The sequence below is a fragment of the Humulus lupulus genome, chromosome 2 (assembly GCF_963169125.1).
Source record: "Humulus lupulus chromosome 2, drHumLupu1.1, whole genome shotgun sequence".
Classification (NCBI taxonomy): Eukaryota; Viridiplantae; Streptophyta; class Magnoliopsida; order Rosales; family Cannabaceae; genus Humulus; species Humulus lupulus.
In genome coordinates, this window is record NC_084794.1 from 75,906,999 (window position 1) to 75,913,566 (window position 6,568).

Below are 6,568 nucleotides of genomic sequence, written 5' to 3' on the forward strand. Positions count from 1 at the left end.
CCTCATCGCAGTGTAAAAGTGATCTACATATCCATCCGTACAACATCTCATAAGGTGACATCCCTATAGTAGATTGGTAGCTATTATTGTAAGAGAACTCTATCAGTAGTAAATATTTACTCTAAGACCCTGTGATGTCCAAAGCACAGGCTCTCAACATATCTTACTCCAAGATTGGTAGCTAGAATCTGTATCATACGTTTTGACTGTCCATCTGTCTAGGGATGAAATGTCGTACTCAATTTAATATGTGTACCCATTGTGTGTTGCATACTTTCCCAAAACTTTGATGTAAACATAGAGCCTCTATCTGACAACATCATCTTAGGTACCCCATGTAGTCGTACTATCTGGCAATATCATCTTAGGTACCCCATGCTCAGTTGTGTATGTGGTTCGTACTAGTAGAAAATGTCCTAACTTGGTGAGTCTATCAATTACCACCCAAATTGAATCGTACTGATTTGTTGTTTTGGGTAACCCTACTACAAAATCCATAGCTATATCATCTCATTTCCATTCAGGAATTTCTAGTGGTTGTAGTGGTCCAGCAGGTCTTTGATGTTCTGCTTTCACTTGGTGACAAGTGAGGTGCTTGGCTACATCTTTCTTCTTTTTTGCCACCAGTACATAGTTTTCAAGTCATTATACATCTTGGTAGACTCTGGATGTAACGAATAGAGAATAATATCTACCCCATGCATTATACACCACTTAATATTATCATCATTTGAAACACACACACACATGCTTTATAACAAAGCACACATGCTTTATAACAAAGCAAGCCCCCTTTTGACTTGGAGAACTCCTCATCCTTGTTATCTTGTAGCAAAGCATCATCTTCACCTTTTTTCTCTTTTAATCTTCTCCAATAGAGTTTCCTGCAACATGAGATTTGCCAAACTCACAGTCACCAATATGATTCCAACTTTTACAATCTCCTATTGTGATGGCCATTCTATTACTTTTAAGTTAGACAGGTTTCCATAACTTCGTCTACTTAAAGTGTATGCCATAACATTGGCTTTACCCAGGTGATATAAAATTTCATAGTCGTAATCCTTCACAAGTTCTATCCATTTCCTCTGCCTCAAATTCAATTCTTTCTAGGTGAAGAGGAACTTTAGACTCTTGTGGTCCGTGTAGATTTCACACTTCTCTCAATATAGATAATGCCTCAAAATCTTTAACGTGAAAACCACCGCCACTAACTCAAGATCATTGTTAGGTCTATTTTAGTATGATTTTAGATTGTATTTTAGGGTGTGTTTTTAATCTTTAAAGTGGTTTGATGCAGTATTATGCTTGGGTTGGTGTGTATTTTCATAACTTAGCAATTAATCAAGGGAATGAGTGGATGTGGTGTGAAGTTTTCTAAATTGAGTATGATTTTGTTGGTTTTTGCATATAAATTGATGATTGGTTGTTCTTGGGTACCTAGAGAGACCACAACAGTGAAAATGGAGTTCAAAATGTGAGTTAAAAATACAGGACAATAGGGTCGCGGCGCTTGTAAGTAGAGTCGTGGTGCATGCAAAGTCAAAGAGGTTGCTAAATATTAGAAATGGAAGAGTCGTCGCGCTTAAAAGTGGGCCCACGAATCTTGAGAAGTCAGAGGCTAAAGAAATATGGGCACTGGAGGCGGGTCACAATGCTTGATTGCTGGGCCAAGGCACTTGAGTCCGTACAATGTATGGAAATCACATTTTTATGGAGGGGAGAAAGTATTTTCACATGGAATCGCTAGGGTTATTATAAAAACATAATTATTAGCGATTCAAATCACTTCTGACCACTGGAGAACAAGAGGAACTTGGAGATCAAGATTGGGGAATTCATCAAGAGTTTTATTTCTTTTCTTCTTTAATTTATTTTTCTATTTTATTTTCTTAATCAACGGATGTTATGAATTTAATTATGAACTAATTTTATTTTGTAGGGATTTAATGTAGTCTCTTGATACTTTCTTATTAGTTAATGCAATTTCTATGATTTATTTTTCTTCATTGTGATCTATTCAATATGTGCTTAATGAATGTGAGTAATTTGACGTCATTATTTGCATTGCTTATGAATTTAATTCAAAATCTGAAAGGTGAGTGTTAAATTTGTTATAGTTGAATAGCCATAGATTTCAATATAGGACGAGAGTGCCTATATGGTTTGTGTAGCTTTTAGGATTTCTATTCTCAATGCTTGCCTTATGTTTGGAATTTATAACAGAGATGTAGAAGATTCGCATATAGGTGGAGAGATTTATACATCTAATAAGAATATAGATTATATTAGTAAATTTGCTATCACAATAAGAGAAAGAATTATGGAAATTATATTGATGAAGTGATAAAGTTGATAGATAATGAAACTAAATACCCTAGGTTTTCACCAATTGAAATAATTTTTCTTTTATTTGTTTATGTTATTATTTAATTGTTAGTTTTGTTAATTCTTGTTTTTGTTCTTGATATTCTTTAATCTATAATTTATTAGCCAAATAGAATTAGGAAATTAATTATTGGTAGTTAATAAACAATCTCTGTGGGATGATACTTTACTTAACTCAATTATTATGTGTCTACGATTGTGTATACTTACACATTGAAATCATCGCAATAATTTTTTGGTATCGTTGCTGGGGATTGTTTAATAGATATCAAAATAATTAATTTCTGTTCTAATTTGGTTGTTTTTCTTTTTATAATTATAACTTGTTTTTGTCTGAATCCTCTTATCTCAGGAAGTTTTGGTTTATGCGACGAGGTAAAACAACAAAGATATTAACGGTGAATCCAAAGATTGAGAGAACTTGTAGACATAACCGAAAGAGTAAGAGGTTGGAGGCAAGGAGTGATGCAAAATAAGGGAATGCAGTAAATAATGCCGCCAACAATGCTGAAGGGGAAGCTGTTGTTGAGGTCACTCCTGAACAAGGGGCGAGAACTTTAAGAGATTATGTACTCCCAACTGTTACGGAAGTGCATACATGCATCAGACACCCCACAAGTGCTGCTAACAACTTTGAGATCAAGCCGACAATACTAGAAATGGTCCAGTCCCCCGTTCAGTTTGGTGGATTACCTACGGAGGACCCAAACATGCACATAGCTAATTTCCTGGAGCTATGTGCAACTTTCAAGATGAATGGGGTGAGTGACGATGCTATTAGATTGAGGTTGTTCCCATTCTCACTAAGGGAAAGAGCCAAGAGTTGGTTAAACTCTTTGTAGGCCAACTCTATTAAAACTTGGGGGAACTAGCACACAAGTTTCTCGCAAAGTTCTTTCCACCCTCAATGGCTGCAAGGTTAAGAGGAGAGATCAATAACTTATTCTCACATGATGAGGAATAATTATATGATGCATGGGAGAGGGTTAAAGAATTTTTGAGAAAGTGTCCCCATCACATCATTGAGAAGTGGATGTTGGTCCACAATTTCGATAACGGGTTGTGCAATACTACACGCACCATTATAGATGTTGCAATAGGAGGAGCATTCATGGGAAAGAGTGCTAATGAGGTCTATGCATTATTGGAAAAAATGGCCATGAATAACTGTCAATGGGTTGATCAACGAGCTACTAGTAACAAAAAAGTCGATAGGATTCATGAACTAGATTCTATCACAGCGTTAATTGCTCAAGTGGCCACTTTAACCAAGCAGTTACATAAAAACAATATTTCAGCTCAAGTAATGTAGATGCAGACAATCTGTGAAAGGTGTGGAGGTGCTCACCAATTTAAGCAGTGTACGGGAGCAGAGGTGAATAATGCTATCCCTATGGAGCAAGTGAATATGATGGGGAGTTTTAATAGGCAAGCCAACAATCCTTTCTCCAACACTTATAATACGGGGTTGAGGAATCACCCTAATTTTTCATGGAGAAATAATCAAGGCCTTCAAAAACAATTTTAGCAACCTGTTTCACAAGCTCCGCCTCAAGAAATGTTACAACCACCAGTTTCTCAAGCGAAGACTAATGAATTACAAGTTGAACTGTTTACTTTGACCAACTCCCAAGCTCAGTTTATGACTAAAACTGTGTCATACATCATAAATCTCTAAATACAAGTGGGTCAATTGGAAAATATGTTACAAAGTAGACCTCAAGGAAATTGCCAAGTAATACTGAGGTGAATCCTAAGGATTAGTGTAATGCAACCTCCTTGAGGAGTGGTAAGGAGTTGGAAGAGCCAGTTGAGAAATCTAGTCTTCCATCAAAAATGGAGTCTGAAAAAAAAAAGGAAAGGTGGAAGAAAAGGTTACTCAGAACCTTGAGAAGAGGTAGTTACAAGTGAGTATAGATCATCACATCAAAATTCCCTTTCCACAGAGGTTGCGCAAGAAAAACCTAGATGAGCAATTTGCAAAGTTTCTAGAGGTATTGAAGAAATTTCTTATCAATATCCCCTTTGTAGAAGCCTTAGAACAGATGCCTAGCCATGTTAAGTTCATGAAGGGGATACTATCAAAGAAACATAAGATGGGTGATTATAAGATAGTGACATTGACAGAGGAGTGTAGTGCCATCTTAGAAAGGAAACTTCCACAGAAATTGAAAGATCCAGTTTTGTGCGTATGAATATTTGAGCCAAGTACTTACGTGATCATCATTTCCTCATCATATCGCATCTTGAGCGTACAATATATTCTTCTTGTGCAGACACTCGTGTCTATCATATTCTTAATATAACTAATCTCTGTGACATAACCTATTGTTGCCAGTATTCCAACTTATCTTCCAGTTTCCCTACTATTCGACCCCAAACTCTAAAGTGGATGATTGTTGCTTATGAAACCTTCAAGTGTTTTTTTTACGTCCATTTCTGGCTAGGCTTGAGGAGTAACTCGCCTCAAATTATCAATTTCTCTCATCCTAAGCCCTTTAACAATTCTTCAATGTCAAAATAGTATCTCCTCATTTCTAATGGCCGCATGAGCTATTTGATCGCCTCCCTCACCTTTTCGAATCGATTTCTTTAAGTGAAGACATGCTAAACCCAAATATAGCATGTCCCCAAAATTGTTGGAAACTAGCAACATTTCATACCAAAAGTCTACCATACTAACTATGCAAAAGCTAACAATACATGCTACATAGCAAGCATACATGCATTAACAACATAAAATAGATATACAACCATTATCACACATCATACATGTAATATCCTCCTCTACTAGTAAGGGTATTTTGATTATCTGGCTTGGGTCAGGGTATTATGGTAAATTATATGAACTATGATACACCTAATTTATGGTGTATTTTTATCTTATATTTTCCGTCAGGCAATCCACACACTTTAGTTTCTTCAAGTATTAGAGGCCAAAGTGTGATAGAAGTTTAATTATTGGGGTTAAACTAGAATTATGGAATTTATGATAGAAAGTTTAATTATGAGAAGTTAAAACTATTAGTTTTGAATGGAAATTACTATAAGGGGCTTAAGTAATTATTAAGGAAAAGCTAGAGGTTGAGGATAGTAGTGTAATTTGGTTTTTTACACAATTAAAATCATATTAAATAATTAAATAATAAATAGAATAGTTTTGATGTCGTTTGAAGTTGTTAGACTTCTTGTTTTGCAATAAACAAAAGGGGAAACAGACCAAGAACAATTCTCTCGTTCTTGATCTTTCTTGAAGCCTAAGGTTTTGGAGAAATCATCAATCTAGGTTATTGAAGGGCTATGAAATCTCATAGACGGCAAGGATCTATGTTTTGAGGTTGAATTTTGATCTGTAAGTATTCAAACTTTTAATGTTTAAAGTTTTGTCAATATTAGGTTTGAAGTAAAACAGGTTATTAATTGTGTTAGATTGAAACTATAGGTTGTTTGCATGTTTATAGTTGAATCTTTATAAGTTATTAAGGTTAGAAACATGTTAGGATTGATTTGGTAGTCGTTCAAAGTCAGATTTTGCGATTTGGTTCGATTCTTAGGTTTAGAAATCACAACTACGATCTTTAAAATAAGAGACTTAGCACGACCACGCCCATCCCTAGCGTAACCGCACTATCTGGCTAGTTTGGCATCGCGCTCTGTGAGCATAACCGCGCCCAGGTACCGACTCGACCACGCCAGTTTCCCAGAAACCAGTATTTTGGAATTTTTATGCACCCTTTTAGATATAGATTGTACATTTTTGGAGCTTTATGCAGTGGAGTTTTAAGATTTTCTTTAAGATAATGTGGGGATGAACTAGTCTTAAAAAGATTATTAGTGGGACTTAATATGGTTTTGTTTGGTTGAGGTTTTTAAAACATTAATGTTATGTGTTATGATTAGGCTCACTGAGGATACTTGAAGAGACGTGTTAGGGTGTGTGGATCACTGTTGTTGTTGAGGTAAGAAGAGTGGACACCTGCACACAGGGTGTACACTTGACATACTTTATGGTGGCAATTTTTTTATATGATATGTTTATGCAAATGTATGATTATGCTGCTAGTGTGTAATTATGTTTAATAGCGCACATGTAATTGTGTTTTATGTGTTTTATGTGAATATGTGATAACTATGTGGCATGCTTACATTTTAAAATGCATGTCTACGTTACTAAATTGCA

At 35.6% G+C, this 6,568-nt stretch overlaps 1 non-coding gene across 1 annotated transcript; it reads right to left on the reverse strand.

Annotated features, from left to right (window-relative positions):
• Positions 1-3,304: 3,304 nt before the first annotated feature.
• LOC133820062 (small nucleolar RNA R71) lies at positions 3,305-3,411 on the reverse strand. The gene has a single exon (XR_009886496.1). It is a non-coding gene; the product is annotated as a small nucleolar RNA R71 (small nucleolar RNA).
• Between the last annotated feature and the right edge of the window lie 3,157 nt (positions 3,412-6,568).